The sequence below is a fragment of the Cavia porcellus genome, unplaced genomic scaffold (genome assembly GCF_034190915.1).
Source record: "Cavia porcellus strain 051 isolate PalLab524CR breed Dunkin Hartley unplaced genomic scaffold, mCavPor4.1 scaffold_21, whole genome shotgun sequence".
Taxonomy (NCBI): domain Eukaryota; kingdom Metazoa; phylum Chordata; class Mammalia; order Rodentia; family Caviidae; genus Cavia; species Cavia porcellus.
The window spans coordinates 15,732,606-15,759,272 of NW_026947504.1; positions in this window are offsets into that span (position 1 = coordinate 15,732,606).

Here is a 26,667-nt window from a genome sequence, read left to right on the forward strand (position 1 = left end):
CCTCAGTTCAATGTTTAGTACAACAATAGCAAATCAACTATTTTTATTCAAATAGCTTAAATACTGTTTTGTTGATTTTCGTAATTTATATCTGCACTGTGCGTTTTCCACCCTACAATCATTCTGAAAGTGTACCTGGATTTAATTTAAATGTTCAGTTTGTATACAACATAGAAAATAATTTTAATAAAAGTGATGATTTAAAAAATCACCTGAAAGAAAAATGCAAACACTTCAAGACAAATAACAATAGGGAATTTTTCACTAGATCTGCATTAAAGCTAATATTAAACAGATTTCTACTTGTGATGGAAAATGTGCTCAGAGCAAAACAGGTATAAAAATGAATTTAGGGTATAGAAAAGAGACCTAATAATAATAAAAAGCAATCAGTTCAAAAGGAAAATAGACAAAAGATTTGAACAAAAATCTCGTTTAACAGAAAGGACATCAATACTGGCACTGGCAAGGATGCAGAGCAGTTAAAACTCTAACACTGTCAGTGTAAAATGTAGACTCTTCTAAGTTAAACACACGTAACCTGTAACATAAGCCATGCCACTACTAATGTAATGCACAGTAACAATGGGTATATATGTGCACCAAACAAATCAAAACCAGAATCTTACAGAGCACTAGTTAAAATATTCTAAAAGTTGAAACAGTCAAAGGTCTACTATATTATGGTGCATTGATACAATGGAAGGAATACTTATCAATGAGAATGAACTAACCATAATCACAGCAATGAAGTGAATAAATCTCAAAGACAGAACGATGAATGCAAGAGGTCAGCCACAAAGAATAGAGAATGTATCACTCCAGATGCATGAAATTCAAATGTTAAATATGTTAAATATGAGGATAATAGTTTGCTTTGCTGAGAAGGGCTAGTGAATGGGAACTTGGGGCATGATAATATTATTTCTTGGTACATATGTTTAAAGAATAAAATTTATCAAATTCCTTCCATGGATGAGCTGGATAGGAGAATAAGAGAGATGATGCCTGGATGTCTAGTAAATAAATGATGTGGAAGTCAGGCTCTAGAGTTTTACAGTTCATAGTCACTACATATATGGAAAAACAAAGGGGTCAGAGGTTCACTCCAAGACACATTACATATGGCTCTGAAGTCAAAATCATGTCACAGATCTTTACCACTATTGCAGAGGGAGAAAAAACTAAATATGATGTTACGAAGAAAACAAACCAAATCAACCTTATCTGTTGCAGTTAAGGTCGTTAGCCCTGTACAGGGTAGGACTCTCCTCTTTCTGAATGGCTTATATAGCACACAACAGCATAGCAACTTCCACCAAGAAGCAAGCAAAATCTTTTTTTATTTTTTTTTTTTTTGTCTTTTTCCTTTTTTTTTATCGGTACCGGGGATCGAACTCACGACTGCCTGCTTGCAAGGCAGGCGCTTATGCCGCTGAGCTAAATCCCCAGCCCCAGCAAGCAAAATCTTGCACACTGGTGGGTCAACAGCACACACTTCTATAGACCCTCTATGTCAGGACCAGTCCTGTGCTTAGTGAGGGAAAATCCAATAAATAAGACATGGTGACTGTACTCTTAGCCTTGAAACCACCCTCTTAGGAGAGAAAGTCTAATGGATAAATTATTTGAGTACAAAGGAGATTTTTTATAGTTAATGAAAATACAAGCTGAAAAATGGTAATACATTAATTTGGAATTCCATATTCAAGGGAAAGCAGAATAAAGAGTGGGTGACCTTGCAAATGAGTTTAAATGTGAAAATTTTGAAAAGCTGTTAATTAATTTTTAGTCTTTTTTTTTTTTTTTTTTTTTTTTTTTTGAGGTAGGGTTTCATTATATGGCTCAGGCTGACCTTGAACTCACTGTGTAGCCCAGGCTGGCTTTGAACTCGCAGTAATCCTCCTCAGTCTCAAGCATGCACCATCGTGCCCAGTTTTGAAAATCGGTTAAAATACAAAAATACTTAAATTATCAACATAGTCCTGAGGTCTATGATAATTACTTCTTTCTCACATTCTTCGAGCTAAAAAATTACTGTTGAAGAAAAAACGCAGTGGGAATAGACTGAGTCAAAAAACATGAGATGAGTTTCAAGCCTCAGTGCTGATCCAGCAAGTGCATTCTCTAACACATGCCACAGTACTGAGTGCTGCCCAGTGGCCATGAAGTGATTGGAGAAAGCTGAAGGCAATCCAATTCATCATTTTATGTTGGAGCATACTGCTTTGATATCACTCTTTACAGGGTCCTTTTCCTGTTTTCTTCCTAACAAAGACTTAAATCATCTCTGATAAACTTCATGGCACCATTTGCCTCCAGAGATAAAAAGCGTTTAACCCAGGCCTGGCCAATCAGAAAACCAAGTTTCTTTGACCACAGTGATTGGTTCACCACTGGGCACATGGTCCAAACTGGTCCTATCATAAGAATAAGGGGCTCTGCATAGGAGCCACTAGAAAATTCTTTTTCCTCTCTGTCTTCCTGGGTTTGAATAATTTAGGAGCTGAAGCATACTGACTAACAATACAGAAATGGAGAAACCATCGAAGTTATTTATTTCCATTATTTATTTCAACTGTAAAAGTTAACTCAGGTAAATTCCCTACCATGACATCTGTCCCCTAGGGGCACAAACACAGTCAGAATACTGAGGGTGACTGTCATGATACAAAAGCTTAGACCCTTGCTCTGGGCTAAGTGTACCTTAAATCTTCAATAGCATGGACCATATTCAAGGTCTGTAGTCAATCCAGAAATATATTTTCATCTGATTAAAGAATAGTCTTATCAAAAAGTAAAAAATATTGTTATGGAGCCCAAAATAAAAGACTAATTTGCCTTTACTCTCATTTGATTAATATTTATTGATTATATACTGTATTAAGAAAGCGAGAAAAAATAAGACTGCTTATTTTCATATATTTTACAATTTTATAAGTAAAAAATTAACAGACTATAATCACATAGTATCATGAATTTCTAAGTGAGAGGAGTATATAAATATTATAGGAACATGTTTTTATACTAACCCAGGATAGGGTGATCCACAAAAGCTTCCTAAATAACGGTACCCAATCTCAGATTTGAAAAAGGTGACATAACATGCAATCAAGTGAGGAGACAGGGAAGAATGTTAGTAGGAAGAGAATAAAATTTATGGAAAAAGAAAAATGAAAACCCTGGGGCTGGGATGCCAGCAGAAAAGTAAAACAAAACAACAAAAAAGCCAGTATGTTGCAATAAAGGCAGACCAGGAGTTAATTTCAAAAGTTTCTAACAGCTATGGTAAGAAATCTGGGTTTTAATATGAAAACATGGAGAACTACTGCAAACTTTTAAGCAGAGGTAGCAGACAACATTCTCATTTTAGAAGCATCACTCCAGATGTAATAGGCAGAACACACTAGGGAGAGATAGAAGAACCTTAAAGAGGAGGCTGCTGGCTGTAACCCAGGTGAGAAAAACTGTGTCATAAATCAAGACATTGCTAGAAGCATGGAAAAGGATTTCAGAGGAACTAAACAGAATCAGGAGGGCTTAATATTTCATTGGTTCCTGGGCTATCTTGATTTTCAGCCATCAAATCCTAGGTGTCTCATCATCAAGATGATATATAGTCTACAAGAGGCATGTCAGGTAGAGGACTCAAATGCACCATTTAGGGTCCATTTCAAGTCAACCATATTTTGGTTCCATGCTGAAGATACAGAGTAAGAATGAAAAATCATTTATTCATTGATTTCTTGAATGACAGAAGTAGAGACATTCTCTTGCCCCAAAACTGGTAAGCACCATTCTGAGAGAGACGAGAGGGAATGATCAAACACTGCCGGTAATTTTGCTCACTACTCTACTGAGAAACCACATGGCTCCAAACAGACAGAAATTGGAGGTGGCTATCTGATGCCTCTTCAATCAGCTCCTTTCCTACTGTCCTCATTGGGTTAAAAAACCCTGGTATTCTATTTCTAATTCTGGTGGTTAAAGAGTGTCATTTTTGAATTTTCAAACATCGTGCATCCCAAATATAAACGACAACTACTTAACACAGTTCTCAAGAGAGGAAACAGAGATTTGTTCAGTGCTAGGAGAATGGTGATTTGGATTTATTGGGAGAGGGCAAATTAGTCTTTACTTTTCTATAGTAAATGCCATAGTTTAGGGAATAACTAAAGGAGCTTTGGACCATTTTAGATACTGATTTTGGAAACTCTTCGGTGAGACCTGAGTCCAAAGAAAAGTAAAGTAATAGAATTCACCATCCTGAGAGTCATAGAATCTGAAACTATAATTTTTTTAAGTTCCGATAGGATAAAAAAAAAACTAGAGGGCTCTAAGAACAACCTTAATATGATACTGCTTTTCAAAAAAAAAATCACTTATCACAACTATCTGAGAAAAGGACGGCAGGTTAGCCCTCATCAGTTTGTAAGTGAAAAGTTCCTGAAGAAATGATTAAATTCCTGGGAATACCTTCTGCAGACTGCTCAGATAAAATGCTGATGCAAGACTTTAACTTGCCAATCAATAACTCAGGTAGGATAAAAAAAAAAAAAAACCTTTTTTTTAATGTTCCTCAGCTTAAACTTACTCAACTGCTGATACTTATTTTGCAACTAAAGTACACAGTTTGGGCATTTTTCTTCACTTTGTTTTCTATAGTATTTCTCTCCTCCTTTTCCTCCCTAATTTTTGGTAGAACACAATGGATAAGACTATACATACATACAGTGATTAAGAAGCACACGCAGCAATCCCACTCATGTTACTAGGCAACAAGGGCCACGTATAAGCTCAAGGAAGGCATTCTGGGCATCTGCTTGAAGGAGAGATACAATGAGCTAGTAAGCAAATTGCGTTGATAACTGAGGGGTTAGTACTTTTGGACACAGACGGTTCTGAATTTGCCTGAGGAAGGGAAAAATCACATACACTTATTTTAGACCTTATTAGTAGTTTATTTTTCCAAAATGTTTTTAGAATTCTCTTCCATGAAAAGTTGATACATTGTGTTATAACAATCATCATCTCAACAGAGGAAAGAAGGGTCCAATGGCTTCTAATCCTCCAGATGAAGGCTAGGTCACCTGTAGCCTGGATTATTTCAATATCCTCTTGCCTGTTCGCACTAGGCATGCCTCTCCATACCACAGCAATCCAGCTGATAATTACAAGGATATTTTCTGGACTTCTAGTCAGCAGCGTGGGTGCCCTGTAATCAGCATTTACTCCCTTTAGTTGCTATGAAAACTGTAATACTGTTGACTAAAGTAAGTCTGTTTTTTTGTTATTATTGTAGAGCAACACAGGATCATTCACACAAAAAGCAGAACAATACAGACCAATGAATGAACATCAATGTCTATTATCCTGTTGCCAGAGACAAACAATGTAAATACATTGATGCATATCATTTTAGATTCTTTTCAGTACATACATAGAGGATTTTCTCATATTACCTGCATACGCAAAGTTACCATTTTGTTTTATAAACTTACAAGCTCAGCTAAAAGCACAATAGGCACCATGGACTCCTAAGGCCAGTGGGATTTGGCTTCTTTCCTCCATCCCTCAGCAGCTCTGTGATGCTTTCATTCTTGGGAAGACTCTCCCATAAATGTGATGAAATGGCCATCAGTAGCTCCAAGCCTCTATGCTTTCAGGAAGTCTAGGGGGAAAGGATTCCTGAGATTCATTTCTGGATGTCACTCTGAAACCCCTAAACCAAGTGTTGTGGCTCAGGACCAGGGACTGTGAATGGGCCTAAGGAAAGAGAACATGCCTACGCTGGAGCCTGGGGAACAATTCCCTCCACCCCAAAACACAAGATCCCAAGAGTCAAGGAGAGGTTATTCCCCAAAGCAAAATCAGGTAGCTATCACCAGAAATACTCACCAGTCAAAACAAGAAAAGTTTCATTACTATCAGTCTGTGCAGTCTGCTTCCTCAACACTGTACACTGAATGCCAGGTTCAGTGTATGGACAGTATCTACCAGCTCCCTCTCCCTCTGGCTACTGTTTGGATTTAGTCGATAACAGGCATCAACAAGAAAGCAGAATATAAAAGAGATTTAAAAAAATACAGCAAATATTTAAATTCTTAAAGTCGATTATAGGAAAAGACACATTGCCATTAAGTTCCTACAAAATACCCCCCTATTTCAAAAGCAGTTATTACATCATTCTTGCCACCTTATAGAGCAGTTCTGGAAATGCTCCTTTGTGTCTTTATAAGGCATAATGAAAAATACAGTGAATGCTGCTGCCATGCCGTGGAAAGCAGGCTTGTGAAAACAGGTGGTGTATCTTTACCACCTGATTCACCAGATTGACACTATGCAATTTCTAACTCTTCCCACAAAGTCAAAATGATCCTGAAAGCTAAAAATTGTGTATATATGATATACCACATATATGATATGAAGTCAACCATGAGTGCAACTAGAAACTAAGGAAAGACAACTTCCACAATTGCTAGAGAAAATGACAAATACGAGGGAATGTGTGTCTTCAACGCAAAGGGAATTATCTTGAGGGGCAATAATGTCAATATGATTTTTTTACTATAATGCTTTTTTTTATTTAAACACACACTGTGCTTTTTAATCAAGTCATACATCCCCATCTCTTTCATTGGTGGGATATAGTTTCCTGTATGTGTGGAAGCCCAATGTTTCTGTTGTGTAAACATCTACAACCAGCTATGGTTTTAGATCTCTCTCCTTACTGCTTCCCAGGATAAGATACTTGCACTAGGAAACAGAGGGGGTAACATCTCTCTGCTACTGTTAATGTAGAGTACTCTCCTGTTCTTTCTTGGTTTTAGCGCTGCATGCACATTTACCCTATTTGTGTCTTATCTTTGTTGTGGGGCCTTCTCATTTGCAGTCCCCCAACAAGCTGCTCAATTTATCGGCATTTTTTTTTTATCAATTGCAAATCTAACTCTTCATTCAACACGTGGATGTGTATGCTGATAGTCAAAGGAGTCTTTGTCAATTTAATATAAATCATCAACCACTATTATTTAACTGTGGTGATCATAAAGCTACAGAGAGGACTATGTAACACACACTATTTATCTGGAATGCTCTCAATTTGCTTGATTTAGGATGATACATCTGTCTTATGCACATAAAAATTCAGATTTTTGTAGTAGGATTGAAAGAAAATGAAAGAAGTAAAGAAAGAAGGGAGAAGTGGATGTAGAATGGGAGGAATGAAGGAAGACAAAAGGGACATTGCAACAGAGTTTAATCCTCAGGGTACTAGAAGCTGGGAACTGAGCTTAGCACTGTAGGTGCTCCGGAGTTATCTTCCTTTCCCTGGACTTCACTATTCTGACCCATAAAACTCTGGGATAAGACCAGATTGTCTTTCATCTGTTATCTTCCAATGAGCAACAATTAATGATGCTTGCAAAAAAAATCCTTAAGAGCATTATCAGTTCAAAGAAATTGAAGATATTTTGTTAAATTGAGAAAAAATGTCTCTCTTGACTCAGGAAGCAAATTCTTTTTGAAAACCAGACAATCACTGAAATTAATAACGGAAGGGAAATCTAAGTCACGACCTTCAAGACAAAATTGTTTCTGTTTGGATTTTTGCAGCAGACCAAATTTTATACACAGACTCTGCAGTGAAGCCCAAGAAAAACAGTGATACAGCCAGCAAGAGCCCATGCAGTTTGGCCATGGAGAGAGGCAAGACTGGAAACACGAGGGAGAATCTGCAGAGGAGGGAGTCCACACACTTCGTGGTTTGACTGGTCCAGTCAAGACTCAGAAGCTGTGGGAGGAAAATTTTAAAAGGCCAAAGCAGGAAATGAGCTGTAACTTGACAGACTGACAAAAGAAAATAGAAAACCATGAGACATATCAAACTCAAAAGGAGCTTGGAAAATGTAGCCTTTTTATCCTGAAATTAGGTAATATTTAAAAAGATACCAAAATAAATAAAACTTCTGAGATATTTCACACTAAAAATATCCATTACAAGTAGCCAGGGCAGAGTAACAGACACTATACAAACTAAGTTCAGGAAACTGTGTTGTTATTTTCAGGAGGAAAGAGAGACAAAGTGAGGCTGAGGCTGTGTTCTAAGAGCTTGATGTCTACTTAGGCAAGGGAAGGGAAGGGCAGAACACCTGCACTAAGCCCAAGGAGAGTTCAGCAAGCTCAGAGAAGTGTACGGAGGAACACAGAGGAAAGTTCCAGATCAAACTAGCTGCATGCTTTGGCCAGATGATTTCAAGTTTCTCACTAGGCAACTGATCAGTTCATTGGGCACATCTCAAACACCACGGGGAAGATGGTGAAGCCCTAGCAGAACCAGGACCCAGGAAGAAAGGATTCATTGGCAGTGTCTGCAGCGGGGTAGGGTTAGGAACAGGGAATGGTAACCCGTTTGGGACATTCTACAAGATTGCAATATACAATACGGTAGCTATTAGGCACTCATATTTACTTAATATTTGTGGCTAAGTTTATCTGTGTTGTAAGTGGAAAATACACTCCAGATTTGGAAGACAAAGTAACAATTTTATTGATAATCTTATATTGATTGTATGCATAAAGAATATTTTTAAAGTGTTCAACTACATAATTGTGTAAATTACTAAAATTAATTTCATATCTCATTTTATTTTTTAATTACACATTAGAAGATGTAAAATAACATATGTGGCTCATATTTGTGTTTTGAATTACATTTGTATTGGAAAGACATATCAGCAAAGACTTTTCTTTTCCCTCTAGACATCTATGATATTATTACACTGGGAATGGCTTGACCTGGCCACCACAGTCTTTCTCTTCTCAGTCAGAGTCTGGCTGCAGACTAACTAAAATAAAACCACAGTAAGACTCAACAGCTGCTGTATCCACACAACTGACACTCACTTGGGAATACACACTTAGAAGGACAGTTACCACCGTCGCCTCATACTTACACCCACTTACCATATATGTACACAACTTTACTTGTATGTGTCAGAATAATATCCAGAAATAGGGAAGACATATTAGCAAACCACTTATTATAGTGAGATTTACATTCTTTTGTCAAGTATAACCATTTGTTTGGGCCAAGCAGAGACCTTAGTGCTTGTTAAAAAGAAGAAAATCTTTGAAATTCAGAAGGGTATTTGAATTTCTTGTCTGTATAGGATAGACCAATGAAGTGAAAGGTAATTTCCAACATCATGCTTCTAATAATCAAGATACTTCCCATGACTAAAAGAGTAGAAAATAAGTTTTGCTTTTGATAAAACCCTCTAGTATGATCCACCAGATAGTACAACTGGATCCTACTCTCTCAGCTATTTTCTCTGAATTTCTGCTTTTTCCAAGCCTGGAGAGCCATTTAATCCTTCCAGTCTTGTCAGTTCCCCTGGAACCTACCACCTAGCACATTTTTCTTTCAGTATTGGCCTCCCGCATCAAATTTCCGGTATAGTCTCTGGTCAGTTCATGGCGACACAATACTTTTCCACACTGATATAAGGCAAACTTTACGTAAGTTAATAAAGGAGTGCACTCACAGCTAAGCTTTTACATAACTCTTGAGTTTTAAAGTTAGTCTCCTCTATGAAAATATTTTTGTTCCTCTATGAAAAGATCAGACATCTGCACTTTTATGCTCTCAAGTATATATTTCTCCATTCGTTGGTTTTCCTGGAGGGGCTGTCTTGCCCCTATTTTCAATCCAGGTGGGCTGAGTGAAGCTGAGTCTGGTTTTTCCACCTCATTGCCGACTGGCAATTTTCTTGGCTGATTACCATGGTTTCCTTGAAAATTCCAGCAGAAATACAAGCCACAGTGGTTCAGAGATTATTGCATGGATGAAATCTGGTAGAGTGAACTTAATACTGAGATTCTGTTAAAACTGTTGGAACGAACTGTATTTTATCTGTATTAGAAGCTGACAGTAAATAAGCTTTGAACTTCAAGCTGTTACCACTTGGAAAGGCCTTGCTAACAGTATGGCAAAGTAAAAACAGAGACCAATTCTAATAACTTTGGACTCCTGAATTTTTCAGCTAGGTAAGCTAGTAAATTCTCATTGTTGCCTAAGTTATCAGAATGTACTTTCTCTCACTGTAAACTGAAAAAATCATGACTACCATAACTCTTCCAATCTTTAGTCACTCCAAGGATGGATAAACCATATTTTTATACATATTTTCAAACAAGTTCTCATGAAATCTCTCTTGATATAAGTTCACTCCAAAACCCCTTGTCCCTTTGTCTGTTTCAACACTTAGTAGTGTGTATCATTATTAGAATTTGCCTTGATTCATTCCATCCATAACAAGAGAATTTGAAGATTACATAAATTCTTCTTGCTGAGTTTCTGATAACACTAACCATCAAGTCATCCTTGCTACTCACCTGGATTGTACAGCAGCTCTGTGTGCATCCTCAGGCCCAGAAGCCAATTTGCATTCTGGATTGGACTGGTATCTAAGTACATGGCATTATTTCTGCCTGTCTCATTTAATAACTGCTCTAAACTCTAGCAGCTTTAGGATTAGGAGTCTACCAGATGACTCCTCCTAATCTAGAAATTATAGGTGAATCCCTGGTACTTGTTGAAAAGTTCCTCCAAGAAACTTAATAAACCTATCTATGGTTAAAAATTGTCAACTTCCAAATTACTGAGTGCTATGATGAATTATCATTTCCTAAATTTGCTTCATGCCAATGGTTTATGATAACATCAATTTATGGTTCTATATTTTCTCATAGCTAGCTTTATCCTGGTGGCTAAAGTGGTCTTCAGACTCCAGTTACTTCTCACCAAATTTCAGTTAGCTTCTCCCTGTATTCCAATGGAGAACAAGCACCTTAACACCAGTACCCTAACGCCTCTCTATTTACGGTTTATCATCTCACAGCATCACTGCAATGATGACATACCTACACAGGTATAGCAAGAAAATACTGGCTGAGAAACCAGAACACTGAGATTCTTCTCATCGTGGATCTGCTATTTACTGGCAATAAATGAAAAAATTTCTTTTTGCAGTTAACTGGCTTTAAATGCATATATATATACACAGCCAGTAAATGCATACATATATGCATATATATATGCAGTTATTTAAATGCATATATATATATGCATTTAAATATATGCATTTAAATAACTGCTCACATTTTTCTTTTATCTCTGACTTTGGTTAATATTTTCCTCTGGCTGCTATGTAGCTGAATGAGAAGCATATGCTTAGTATGCACGAGTCCCTAGGTTCAATCCCCTTTAAAAGAATTAAAGTACATTAAATTGTACATGCCCAATTTTGCTGGATTTTGTGAGAATTAGTTAAGAATGTATGTGAAAGTATATTATGAACTTTAAAGCATTATATATATATATTAAATGGAACCATTTATCTCTAGCCAAACTATTATCTTGTACTTATTTTCAACCAAACACAGCCATATATATTATAAATACCTGATGAATTTTTTCAGTTTGTCAAATGCATGCAAGTACTTCTAAATTTTTTTTGTAACAAAAGGAAAATGCTTGTCAATAAATCAAATGAGAGATTAGAATGGTAAAGATTTTGAGGATAAAGTAGGGATAGATGTATTTCTTTTTCCTCTCAACCTCATCAGTATTTCTCATTATTTGAGATTTATTGATGACAGTCATTTTTTCTGGAGTAAGATGGAATCTTAGTATTGGTCAAATTTTTGCATTTCTCTAGTGCCCAAAACCATTAATTTTCTTCATGTAGTTATTGGCCATTTAAGTGTCTGCTTATTTCAGTTGCCAGTTTTTGTTTGAATCTTTTAAGAATTCTAAGTTCTGGGGCTGGGGATTTAGCTCAGCGGCATAAGTACCTGCCTTGCTAGCAGGCGGTCGTGAGTTCAATCCCTGGTACCGATAAAAATGAAAAAGACAAAAAAAAAAAAAAAAGAATTCTAAGTTCTTTGAATCAGTATAGAAAAAAGGCTAAAAATAGTAATTCCATTGGATTTATTTTCTTTTTAGTTGTCTTCCTGAAATAGTTAAAGACATCACTTTACAGTGATCATAATACTCCAGTACAATTCATGACAGTTGAGTCTTGGAATCTGCCTACATCCCCTCACAGGTGAGTGGGTAAAGAAAATGTATTTATATGTGATGCAGTCCTACTCTGCCAGAAGTAAGGATGTATTTGTGTCATTTGAAGGAAAATGAGATCATAATCTTAAATGGAACACAATCTAAAATCTTGCATGGTTTCTCTTACACGAGAAATCCAAAATGTAATAAAGAGCAAAATAATAGATAGGAAGTAGTAAGGTAGCTCTTTTATACAACTTTTGAAAATGGGAAGGGAACCAAGGGAGAAGGGAGACGAGTGGAAGAGAAGCGGAACGGCATTAAAGAAAGAATTGAGATGGGTTATGAACATGTACCAACTCTGAGAGGAACATAATCACCCTGTACTACACACATGTGCTAATAAAAATTAAAGTTCAAAAAAAAAAAGAAGAAATGTGGGCTGCGAATGTGAGTGAGCGCGGGAGTATAGCACAGAGTAGAGAAACAGGAAATGAAAAGAACCAGGAAAGACTAGACCAGGAGGATGTAAGACAACCATAACACAACGCAGTAGAGACAACAGGGAATTTTTTAAAAGGCAACTGAACAGAAGGAGCACCAATTCTTTCCCAACGTGCTATCTGCTTAAGAAAGACTCTGAGATTAAACAGGAACTGAACCGTTTGCTCCCCAATGACTTCTACTTAGACAGGAAAGAGCTGACCTTTAGTATTTGTCTTCAGGAAAGCACAACTGACTATGGGGAGACTCAGTGACTGAACCTGACCCACCCCGAAGCAGACAGTGCAGCTCTGTGTGTAGAGATGGAGGCGGCAACGGGAAAACACAACACCAGAATGTCTTCTAATTGCACGGATAATGAGAGAAAGGGTAAAGGGTCAGAGGCTGAAGTCAGACTGCAAAAGAAAACCTGTGGCAGCAGCTGGTTAGTAAAATTACCGTATTCTTTGGCACAGTCTCATCATTGCTTTTTGTCATTGAGATACTAAATAATTTGTTTTTTGTTGACTAAGTCAAATTCAACCAATTATGTGGACACAGTTTAAAAAGGAGGACTGCAGCTCCCTAGCTGAAGCAGGTGTCAATTTTCTAGAATACTGCACTGGCATTCCAGTAAATGGGAGGTACTTGCACCTCCTAAGGATGCTCCTGTGCTAATATCACAGGTCCTCAACTCGGCCATCTCTGAGGATAGTAAAAGAATAGAGGGGAGACAGAATCTGAATAATTTCTGTTTAGAGAAGAGGGAGATTTCCTGGAGAATCAGTCAAAGAGACATAGGCTTTTGAAAGGGCTAATCTCTTCAGAGAAGACCCCAAAGCACAAAGCACATGGCCTCGCCTATCTGGGAGGTCACAGGCATTTTTTCAGAGTGAACTATCATGCTGCTCACTCCATTACACACTGTATTCTCTGAAAACTCTGTGGCAAAAACCTTAGTAATCTACAGTCATGGCATTGGGGCAATACAGTAAAAAAAAGTAGTAGCAGTTACTATAAAAATGAAATGAACATTAGGGTTCTCAGAACTTGGTGGAATGCCAGTGATCACAAATCCTGCAGTAAGTATATATTGGTGTAATACTTAGTAGTGTAGCAATTAGGGTTCAGAACTCCACACTCAGGTCTGAATTCAGACCTGCCAGAACTGGATCCTTGACTCTACCATTTACTAGTTCTTTGATTATGTGAGCTGATTAGCTTTTCTATACCGCAATATAAAGTGCAGATAAAAGCATCCTTTTTATGGAGTTGCCCTATGGAATGGTTGAGAAGGCACTTGTCAATTAACACAGCATCTGCACTTTTTAAATGCTCAATACTTATTAGTAATAATAGCAATAAGACCAGGAGAGCTGTATTGGTAAAAGAATTGATCTCACAAGGGGTACAAGCTAAAAGGCACAAGGACACTCCTACTAGGGGTCCCATGGTATAACGTATCTGCAAATAGTCTTACAGGAAAAGCATGCTGAAGTTCCAATAGAGAGCTATGTTCTTCTAATCCTTCACCCTCCCATTTCTGCAAACCTCAGAATCCATGACCGCAAGCTTCAGTGTGCACATTTGAGGTGGTATTTGTTAATATCCACTGGGCACAATCCTTTCTATGATGGGCCTTCAGTGATGAGATATTGGCTAATGAGTGGAAAAGTGAAATAAAGGTGTTTTTTGTTTTTTTGTTTTTTGTTAAACTCCCCCAACTCTGTAATATGTCATACAATGTTTTCAATATTGGGCACATGAAGTCCAGCAGAGGAGGCACACATATTAAATCAATTATTACAAGCAACTATGACAATTACAACTGGTAATAATGATTTGTACATTGAGCTCTTGGGACATGGGGAAAACAAATAAGTTCACATTTGGATTATGTGTAGGAGGTTGGCAAAACAGGGTCAGGATGGGTGTGAGCAGACTTAGGTTCTAGGAAGATGGTCTGATAAGTGATTAGGCAGGCTGCTAAGTGATGCGAGGTGGAGGGGGTTGTAGTTGGGAGTTTGGAAATGATGTCACTCACTCAGGAAAGAGATGATGAAGCCTAAAGACAGCAGCAGCAGGAAGGGAACCGAGAGGGCGGCAGAGCCACCATTACATAATTTAGACTGCAAAATGGAGCTGGTGTAAAAAAAAGGTGACTAGCTTTTTCTTTTCATGGAGTAAAACTTCATCAGTTCAACATAACTAAGTAGAAGTATGTCAAAATTCATCAAATATGAATTACGGATTTCTTTTAAAAATATGACTAAGTGCTTAGGATTTTTTTGACTAGCTATTTTAAATAACTTTCAACTCCCCTGCTCTTAATTAACAGCATCAATATTCCTGCAAACAAAGTAAGGTTCTCAGAAGTGAAGGTTTTTTCTGGAGTGGGATTGAACATGTCTCCTTTCTGATTTTATTCACACAAAGGCTCTTCCAAATCCAGCTGCTACTTACCATCCATTCCTCCGGCACTAACATAGGAAGTCATAACCCTACCTCAGGCTGTCTCGCTGCCCAGAGAACTGCTCTAAGAATCATATCTCCCATTCACCAAAGACTGGTTGGCTGATATCCCTCCCTCTCCATTAGGAGCATCCAGCTGGGAGATGTTAATCCATCAGTAGCACCACTGTAGGAAATAACATGTTTGAAGTTGCAAACTAAAATCACCCACAATTTTCCTGATTCTCAGAATCCGTAGGATGACTCATGTGGTTGTACAAACCTTCTGTCAATAGTGCCATGACAAAACTCAGTTCATCCCAAGGTCAAATCCCTTTAAGGATGGGATTTTTATTTTACTTTCCATTAACGTACTAAATTAGTTCAAAATCTTAATTATCATAGCTTGCTGAAAACACACAAAGTCAACGCACTATTTATTTTCCAATTACTTGTACATTTCTTACATCATAACCTTCATGAGTCATAAAATTTGTTTACTATGAAAAGTATTGCTCTGCTCTTACAATCAAGCTGGCTAGAAATGGAAGAACAAGGAAATGGCTAATTATGAAATTACCTTTGGATGTACAACAAGTGTTTGGCTTCCATGAGTCTTCAACGTCAAGTAGAGAACAACCTGTTCTCTATTTGAAAAGAATGTAGGAGTTTGGTAGATAAGAATGATCACAGTTCTAACTTTTACCCGTGCCTTAATAGTGTGAAAGATCCTTAGTTAATTTCAGTTAGAAAATAATATTATATTATTTTCTAAGAAGGAAATCCTAAGAAGGAAAATACAAAGAAAGAAAGAAAAAAGTTCCCCATAACTTTCTTGTTATCTTCATCTTTCGTTGGTCCAGAAGATCATTAGCCCTTTAGAATCAGTTTCCATTCCATGCAATTCATCATAGAACAGCTATAATCAGATTCTTATCCAAAGCATTGTCCCAATGGAATCCACAAAATGTGGCTAACTTTCTACCAGCCTTTTCCCCAAAGTGTGTTATGGACTTTTCTGTTTCCAAACTCAGCTCTGTTTCCCCATGCACTACTTCTCCATGATCACCCTCAAAATATCTTCTTCTTCCTACTGATGTAATTTGTTACCATATGCCAGGGATTCTACTTCATCAATTCTTTTAGATTCTGTACCCTTTCCTTTACGCCTTAGCTCACAATAGTTTTCTTCATCCTAACTCCACAGGACTATTGCTCAGTCCTTTGAATCATCACAGCTCCTGCCTTCCTATCATCCAGCCTGCTCTTCACACCAAGGACACCCTTTTGAATACCTTTCACGGCCCTCTCCCTTCTGTGCAGACTGTTCAATCTTCTGGGCCTTTCAAATCTAGTGTTATGCAATATTTTTGAACTTACTCTAACCAGCATTTTTGAATGCTAAGAAGTTAAGATACACAAGGTTTCTTATGATTTATCATTTAAAAATAACTCTATAGTTATATGTATATACATATGCACAATTTTTCTGAATTTAACTTTTGAGGATTTGAACTGCAATAATTATATATAATGAACAATGGTGGCATTTGAGATAAAGTAAAGCTAGAAATGTTAGTTACACTGGTGATAAAGAGAGCTTATCATAAATATGCATCTAATATCTGGTATGCACAAAGGCATGATAGTACTGAACAATCAAAATGAATACTTTGTACAAAACCTTTCATAAGCACTGAAATTAATAAAGCCATTATAAGTTGAGGAGCAAGTGAGTGGGCAGATGAAAAGTGGAAAGAGTTTATTATTATATTTCTTTAGATATGCAAATAAGAGCACTGCTTGAACATCATTACTTGACTGATAACACAGTAATCACAGGTATTTATTTAGAAACCTGTTGTAATTCTTTAATTGAAAACAAATCTTAAATTCAACAAAAATATATTTACTAAATGGTAATAAAATAAATTTCCAACAGGTTTCAACTGTCATAGTATAGTTCTATATGCTTGGAGATAATTCTTATCTCTGCTTTCCAAATTTAAGTGATGGATAAAAAGTCCTCAGGGGCCAGGCAGGCAGATTACACGCTCTGACCAACTGCACACTGTGACGCTCAAAGGCCAGACCTGCTTACCCAGCAAACTTGGGTGAAAATGCTGGCTCTGCCTCTTCCTAGAAATGTGACTTTGGGCAAAATAATGATCCCTCTCTGCCTCGGTTACTTCTTATGTAATAATGCAAGACTGTCAGTAGTTAACTTCTTGGGTTATTAGAGCTAAACAGTATATAGATCCCTTGTTTGTCCTAATGAGCTACACTGCAAACTTGTCAAATGTTCAAGGTAGCAAATAACAAGTGATTTCATATTTTCCAATAATTCTCCAAGTCCATTTTTTTTCTGATTATGGTTGAACAAAATTCTAATCTACATTTATATACAGTTTAGGTGGTATTTTCAATAGAAGACAATCTAAAAGAAGCAGGGATTTAGATTTTAGGCTCAGGTAAATCACTTGCTAGCTTTGTGGACTTAGGAAAAGTCAATTGATGTCTTTGAAAACTTCTTTCTGTCTCTTATCTACTGAGCTTTGTGTGACTGCACCAGGCTACAATCTGCAAAACAAACTTCAAATTATGGAAAAGAACTTGAAATAAATTTTAAGTAATTCTTGACATCAATTTATATGCTTCTTTTAAAAGTAAATGTTTTAATTTTAATCATTTGTTTAATTTTACAAACTTTTGGGATATCATGAGATGTTTGATACATGTATATTGTATATAATAATCAAATCACGGCAGTCAATGCATATTTCTTTACATTTGATGAAACATTTTGATTAGTATTCATAATTGTGCATATTTATGGGACAGAGTGATAGGTAAAATCATATTCTTGTTGAATCTTTTATAAGTCCATTCTTATAAAGAAAAACAAAAAGACCCAGAGTTTTTGTAATCCAGATGGCCCTACACCTACAATACAGACAGGGCTGTACTCTTATTAAATATGGAGAAAATTCTTTCTGGGTAGAATCTGAAAATCATATAGATCTTATAAAATTTATGGTAAAATTAGTCATTACCTCTATTCCTACCAAGTTTTTGCATTCACTGATTAATATGAGTCCTAAGAAACTATCTAGAAAAAATCTCACTGGAATTTGAGATTTAAATGAAGATCACAGTTCCAAAAGAGCCAACCTACAGGAAGTGATGACAAGCTATCATATGACTTGGAGCCAATACCCTGGGGCTGACTGAGTAGCAGCTCTGAATGATGCATCTGAGTGGAAGCTTTGAGAACATGTAAACTTTGATGGCAAAATTCATCAACTCATCTTCTGTACAGAAAAAAAAAAGGATGAGACCTGAGAATGGAAATGCATCAGTGAATGTTTCTGGAATTCTGTTCCAAGTATTTTAGCAGGGAGCATAGTTTGGAGGAGTATTACACAGAAGGCGTGTGCTTCTCACTTCACTGTGTAATGAAGTAGAGCTTCATTATCAAGAGCTTTCTGCTTGGTTAGAACCAAAGGCGACCTTCCAGGCAAAGGGACAGTTTTTCAGCAGCTATAATTCTGTTGTAGTCAGGGGTTATACACAGAGAACAACTAGGATTAGGACATGGAGTTTATAATATTTTTATAATGGTCACCGGAAGTTAACACAAGAAAATGCAGGATATCTATTCACAACACCAAAGACATAGATTATTTAGTCAAGAGCCTAAACCCCACGGCAATGTCCCACATGAGTCCAGATAAAAACCCAGAGCTCAAGACAATGCCTCCCACGAGTCCCAACTGGAGGTCCAGAGCCCACACGTCAGTCTCTTTTACAGATGCGGGCTGGGAAGACCCAAGGGTCAGTGGTGGAAGCCAGAAAGTCTATGCCAGCAGGATGAAGGAGCTGTGCTAGTGGGATGAGGGTTCTATGCTGGAGCCCAGAAGTCACACTCACAACAAAGGCCAGGGCTGTCCTGAAAGGCACCACAGCCATCCTCAGCAACACGGAGGCCCCGAGCTCCTCTGACAACAAGCACAAGCAGCATGACGAGTTCATTCTGGAGACCAAGCAGCACATATTTTCACCCCCGGAGCCAGGAAGTAATGCTCAATGTGAGGACCAAAGCTTCTCCAGAAGAACCAACAGCTCAGGCAGCAACTTGCAGGAGAACCCACAATGCCTCCTTAACGCCTCAACCCTTCTCAATACCTCCCTTCTTCTCCACCTGTTTATCCTGGCAACCCTCCTCAGGTGGAGCATCTTCCCTCAATGCATGCTGATGTAATCCAGCTGGCGTTAAGTTGACCACCAGTTCTCAAACCATAACAAATGCAAAGTATTCCTTAATGGGACTCAGAGGTATGGACTACCCAAGTTGATCTTCCAAACAAAACAAATTCAGGAACACTTAAAATACTCTTCTTAGTAATAATCAAATTCTCCAAGATATACCAACAAGGTGATCTAGGCAAAGATTGAACTTCCTATAGTTAAGCAGGCTGAGTCAAATGTTCACATCAATGAGAGGCCATGTGAGCTCTTCAAGTGTGGTACCTCAGATTACATGGCTATACATTCCAGAAGCTATACATGGCAAGACTATGTGAGGAAACTGTACCTGTTATTTGCCACTGTTTTCATGCAATCATCTCAGAAAAGGCTAGAAGTTTACAAACTACATTTTGCAGGCTTCGTCATCTGCTGACTTTTGGTTATTCTAAAAGAGAGGCTCAGAATGGGAAACTGGGTGATGACAGAAAAAAATATAGTCACTTTTCCACTGTATATGGAGGTGTTTTTATGTGGGACAATTACAACTAATGATTGCAGAAGCAAGAACTATGGTAATGACTATCCCTCTCTAACAGATCCATGGCAGCCTGTGTGGGCTCATGGGGAAACTTGATCTCTGGTTAACATCTCTTCTTCTACTCTTCTAAGAAGCTTTGTGAACAGGTCCATCAGTTAAATCTCCTACGGGTTGAAATATGTGCAACTTTCCACTGCACCCGATAAATACTGAAGAAACAACCAAGTCAGAAAAGTACTTTCCTCTAAAAAAAGTCATCAGTCAAAGAAGTGGGTTAAAAGAAGAGCTGGTTGCATTCAATAAAGCACAAGATTAGGAGTCAAAAATGACATAGATTTAGTCCTAAATCCTCTGAATCCAAATAGGAATATCCCTGACTTCATGGAGGCTGAAGAATAGAGAGGATTGTGCAAATGGACTATAGAAGACTTGTAAACTCATTCCAAATAAGCCTTTCATCAGCTCCAGGATAGACAGTCCACTCTTTGGGGTCCAGATTTCCTCACCAGAGAACAGGCACAATCAGACACAAATATTCAAAGAATTTATAAGGTTAGCCAGTTATATGGATACTGAATTTAAGCAATCAAGAGACTTAGCATTGAAATTGTATGAGAGTCCTAGGGATAATAAATGCCTAAATTTCATTTTTTCGTTTGTAGTGACTCAAGATAGTGTTCACCATTTACCCTATGCAAACTGAAACTTCAGGGAGATTGACTATTTGTTCAAGATCTTAGAAACAGTGAGTGGGAAAGTGAAGAGTAAAACCTGTATCATACTATTTTCATAAATCACACTTTTCCAGCAACTCTTGGTGTTGCTAGTTGAAGTGGTGATGGCACTTTGGAAGCCATTTAGTGTCACATACACAGACAATTGCTAGTTTAATTCCACAACAAGCACATTTCACATCCTGAAGAAGATTATGACTTTAGAAGTATAAACACGTCATCATCTTTCTGGTAGTTTGTGGGACCTCTAGCTTGAGGTTCCTTGTGATTCTATGAGGCATAGGGGCTTTCAGCACTGGGTGAGTTCCAGCTCAGCTTCAGTGCGCTCCTAATCTACTCAAATGATTTAACTGAATAATTATCATTTTGTCAGTCGAGCAGTAAAGCTGAGTATTAATTCTCATTTACATTTCTAAAGCAACATAAAAATATTCCCTTTTAAAAAGTACCCACTCACTTTCTCCTTATATGCCAATCCACATCAAAATTTCAGAGTCTGAAAAAGAGATTTCCTGCAAAACATTTCACTGCCTTAAAGTTGTACCTATTCACAATTCCCATTGCCACAAATTAACACTGGCTCCAAATCAGTTCCATCTGGGTAAGTCTTTAGTGTGTACTGCTTGTACACACTTAATTTGAGTTCTATGGATTATTTCAAGGCTTTGGAATATTTAGCATTAAAAAATTACAACTTCATCCACAGACTTGAGTGAATCATAATATGTACTGTCACCAGTATTAATAATCAAGTCAAAACTTAGATCCCCTGTTTAAAAAATGAGTGCCTCTTTGCTAAGTTTGAATAATTTCAATAAAATTTTACTGTCATGTTGGCAACCAATTTATTGATTTAAAGTAATGAGTGGCAATTTAACATCATAACATAATTAAGGCAACTGGGTAATTATTTCAAACCAACCACTTACTTTGTTATGTTTTAATTGATATTGTCGTACATCTAAAACAGACACTTGCTTTTATATTGAGAGTATGTCTTTAATTTTTAAAATATTCAACTTTGTTTTTCAGATTTTCGGTTGCATAGTAAAGTTTGTATTTAATCTTCTGTTCAAAAGCGCTTAGTGACCCCTTCATTCATGCAGCAAGCACCATTAGTGATGGGTAAATAAAACTGTCGCCTTGGGAACACAGTTTCTTCCCTCTTTCTTCCATCTCTTCTTCCTTCCTCCCCTCTTCCCTTCCTTTCTTCCTTCAAGCAGCTTACAAAAATGAAAAATATAGGACTTTCTCAAGTAAGCAACTTAAACAAGGCATAGAGGATAAAAGAATTGAGGAAACAAAAAGGTATGGTACAGCCACAGGACCTGACTGCAGATCGTCTACCCTTGCTAGTGGTAACTATAAATTTGGCTTTCAGTTTCCTGCAATCCTGGCAAAGGAAGGAACATACCATCATTTATAGGCTTCATAATTCTTATAAGATGCTTTCTGGTTGCTAATGAGAAACATTAATAAGAAAGTGCATAATTATTTTGTAGAGAAGAAACAGAATTTTAAATAAGGATGTTCTTATTGAAAGAAAGAAGAAATCCCAGAAACCCCAGGGCAGCAAAGAAGGAAACTGTAAAGAACACAGCAGGAAAGGAGCTGAGCCAAGGCTGAAAACAGCTCCACTGGAAAAGAATCAAAATAAGAAACTTTCTTCACTCAGTCTGGCATCATTATCTGTGATAGGCAGGCTTCTAAGTAGAAAGTCACACACATATATGGGATTTCTTTACCTATTTATCTCCTGCGTGAAACTTGTGCTTTCTGGAATTAGAAACTCACAGAAAATATACTTCAAAAGGAGAAAGTTTTAAGTGCATTAGGAAGTACAGGACAGGACAGAGCTTGGGCTACTTTCGGGGATCTCACTGCAACTAAGGAAAATTGCACCAGTAAAAGAATCTGATAGTGAAATAAAATAGAAATGTAGGCCAACTCTGAAGTCAGGGTTGTATTTCAGGGCCACAGCGAGCATCCTTGTGGGCTTAGGGCTAGAACAGACTAGGTGAGGACAAAGGGGTCATTTTCCAAATGCAAGGCAGAAAAAGTTCTGCAAAGGGCACCTCTCGCAGAATCAGCAATGCCAATCTTCCCGTGTCCCTTTCAGCAGTCTTTGCAAAAGAACACAGCTGTCTCCTCCAGAGCTCCAAGGAGAAAAGGGACCAAATAAAAAATCAGGTAGGTGTCAGATTATCTAGAGAAAGCTGCTTGCCAGCTGCTAAGTTGGTGAGACACTGTTTACCGAGGGACAACACTGGTCAGGAGCTTGCCTCTCCAACTGGGGCCTGATTCATTATTTCATTATGAGTCAACTCGTCCTACATCCACTGCTCTCTCTGCAGTGCAGGCCCAAAAGAGGCAAATGCTTGTAATGAGTCTCCTACCTCTAAAATCAAGACACAGTATTTCTTTTCTTTAACTTTACAGTTTCCCACTGAACATAGCTGATTGTCTACCTCACTATTAGGTTTCTTTTGACGTTGTGTTAATCTCGATTTGCAAGCTTGTCTTCTAGCTAGCCCATGTGATCCTGAAGAACAAAAATTGATCTGACTCCTCCTGGCACACCACTTAGGAATATAATTAATGTGCAAAATGCAGAAACGTAATGATCACGGCTTGGCAATTTTCCTACTTCCTAGTTCTCCTGGAAATTCCCAAGTCCTTCATCTCCAAATACAGTCTTCCAGCATTTTTCACCTTAATTCTTTGAGCCTGTACATGATAACTGTCCCCAGACAATCTTTAATTATGTTAGCTAGTGTCAGCTTCTGATGTTTCTAGCCAAGAATGCTGACAGACACAAAATAGTAGGAATCAAGACTGAATTAGCAAACTCAATTAAAAGAAGACGCAAACAGAAAATGAAATGCGTAGTATGGGTAACAAAATAATTAAATGTAAGCTATTTTATTTAGCCCTAAATGTCAAGACTTCTCTGTCCCTTGATATCTAGGCAAAAAAAAAAAAAAAAAAAAAAAAAAAAAAAAAAAAACCCTCCTCTGTTCTATAGCCTATAGAAGAGTGAGACCTTCACTCAGATTTCTGAAATTTCTCCAAGATGTTTATGGTCTCCCACCACCCTGTTCCTAGTGGATGTCAATTTGCAAACAAGCGTTCTTTCTTGCAAACCACATTTCTTTCCCCACACAGAGAGGTCAGCTTAGCCAGCTCTCCAGTTTACATACAGAGGCACATACACACACACACCTGTAAACCCACATACAAACTGACAAAAATATTTATAGAGTAACAGGAAACAGAATAGGTATGTGACCTTGAGGAGGTTATTAAACCTCTTTGTGTCATAGTTACCACTCACTGTTAAATGAAAGATAATAATGGTGTGTGTCTCTTAGGATTGTTTCAAAAATTCAGCGGGACACTAAAAGGTAAGTTTATAGCTCACAATGCCCTTGAACATACAATACAGCAAATATGAATATTCAGTTTATAGCCAAGCTAGAAAATTTTCCTGAAAGGCTGAGTTCCGGAGAGGTCGGCATGCACATATTTGTTTTGTTCAGTCCTTTTTTTTTTTTAACCGTAAGTGCTCTCAAAATTCCTTATCACTGCACTAATGATCTTCCTAAGCAGAAGCCAGAAATCCTACCTTATTACATAGGCAGTTTTCCAAATAAAGACAATTAACCTCTCACCAAAGACCACCTTCTGCTTCCCGCTATCAACACGATACAATTTACTCTCCAGTTTGACCTAGAACACCAGTTTCTAGACCCAAGTCATTCACATAGTCCTACTGTGTTTTTTCCTCACATTCCTTTATTAATAAATACTTTTAAGTTACATATTTTTCAAGTTGACTCTTAAATGTTAAGTAAATTTCTATAAAAAGGAAATTTGATTTCACTACTCTAAATGACAAAACAATCTCTACGATAAGAATGTAACCTTGGATTAAATTTTTAATTTTCTAATTTAAAAAAGTCCTAAATTCATTATGATTACTAATAATTTGTGCATCACAATTTGGTAAATGTGAGTCAAGACCTCCTTTAGTCTGGACACTGAGAGGCTGTGTTAAGGAGGAAATGAGTGGAAAGTCCATGACATTTGCCTGTTACTAATACTGTGGGGTGGAGGGGGTGGTGGTGAGGGTGAACATATGCTGATAGGATCCAGGAAGAAACTGACAAGAGGATGGGCCAGAGACAAGATTCTGGGGTGTGGTAGCATTTTGGACTCTGTACCATTGTTCCACAGTACTCCAGAGAATGGCTAATGTTCACGCAATTGAATTGTATTCTGCCATCAGATTCTAGTGCTTCTAACAATAAATATTTAAAAGCTAGCAATGTAAGGGATTATACTATCTGATTTATTCTTCCAAAAATTGCATTTTGTTGTAGCCAGGGGTTGTACACAATCCTACAACTAGGATTAGGACATGGAGTTTATATTTTTATAATGGTCACCAAAAGTTAACACAGGAAATCTATCCACAACACAAAAGACATAGATTATTTAGTCAAGAGCCTAAACCCCATGGCAATGTCCCACATGAGTCCAGATAAAAACCCAGAGCTCTGGACAATGCCTCCATGAGTCCAACTGGAGGTCCAGAGCCCACAAGAAGGACTCACGCCAGTCTCTTTTACGGATCCGTGCCGGGAAGACCCAAGGGTCAGCGGTGGAAGCCAGAAAGTCTATCCAGCAGGATGAAGGAGCTGTGCTAGTGGGATGAGGGTTCTACACTGGAGCCAAGAAGTCACACTCACAACAAAGACCAGGGCTGTCCTGAAAGGTACCACAGCCGTCCTCAGCCACATGGAGGCCCCGAGTTCCTCCAACCAAGCAGCGTGACAAGTTCATCCTGGAGACCAAGCAGCATACATCTTCCCCTCCGGAGCCAGGAAGCAATGCTCGACGTGAGGACCAAAGCTTCTCCAGGAGAACCAACAGCTCAGACAGCAACTCGTAGGAGAACCCACAATGTCTCCTTAACACCCTAACCCTCAACACCTCCCTTCTTCTCCACCTATTTATCCTGGCAACCCTCCTCCGGTGAAGCATCTTCACTCAATGCCATGTTGATGTAATCCAGCCGCATTAAGTTGACCACCAGTTCTTAATTCATAACACATTTTAACCAATGGATCCAGTTTGATACAATGTCTGAAGCTTAAAAAAAAATCTCATAACAGTTCATTGTTGACACTGTTCATTCTGGCCTTTTAATTAGCAAAAATAAACTTGAGATTCACTGGATCCCACACTTTTTCTGCTCAAATAACTCAACAAGCTTTCAAAGGAAAATTAAATGCATGCCACTAGCCTGGAAATCTGTGTTAAAAACCTAAGACTTTGCATCAAGTTAGTGCACTTTGTAAGTAACAAAGTTCTGTTTTCTATTGAGAGTGCAAAAAGTTCTACTGTTAATACAGTCTTTTTTAGATCAGTATGTATTACAATATGTATGTATATGACTGACAGCTCTTTATGAAATACCCACCATGTGCCAATAACACATGCGCCATAAGACACATTCTACCCTCAAGGAGTCCCCCAGAGGGATAATGGAGCAACTCAAGTGACATTGTCCTCAGCTTCTGTTAAAATTCTTGACAGATTCCCTTTGTCACAGCTTTCTACTACCTCAAACACACAGCCATCGTGCCTTTGATTTACCCTAACCTCAAACAAACTCCACAGGTCTTGAGTGAAAAAAAAAAAAAAAAAAAGGATCCTGCAATTGTGTATGAGGATTTGATTTTCTATTTAATTTTATTTTGCTTTGGTGGGGATAGTGGTGGGAGGCTCAAACCAGGGCCTTAGCATACACTAGATCCTCAAACTTTTTTTAAAATTTTGATATGGTGTCTCCTAAGCTGTCCAGGGTGAGCTCAAACTTGAAATCCCACTTCAGCCTCTCAGAACCCTGAAGATACAGGGGTGTGTTACCCTACCTGCTCCTAAGGAATGTGTTTTTTAGGGAGTCTTTTAGCTATGAATAATCCCATCTTCAAATACCGAAAAGACATACACTTATACTTTGTTGAATACATTTTTTTACACTATTTGGTTGTGTCAAATAAAATGGAGAAAGCCTTTTAAAAATTCCCTAAACCCCATCTTACTATTTCTTCTCCAAGTTTTGCAGTGAATTATAGGAAAAT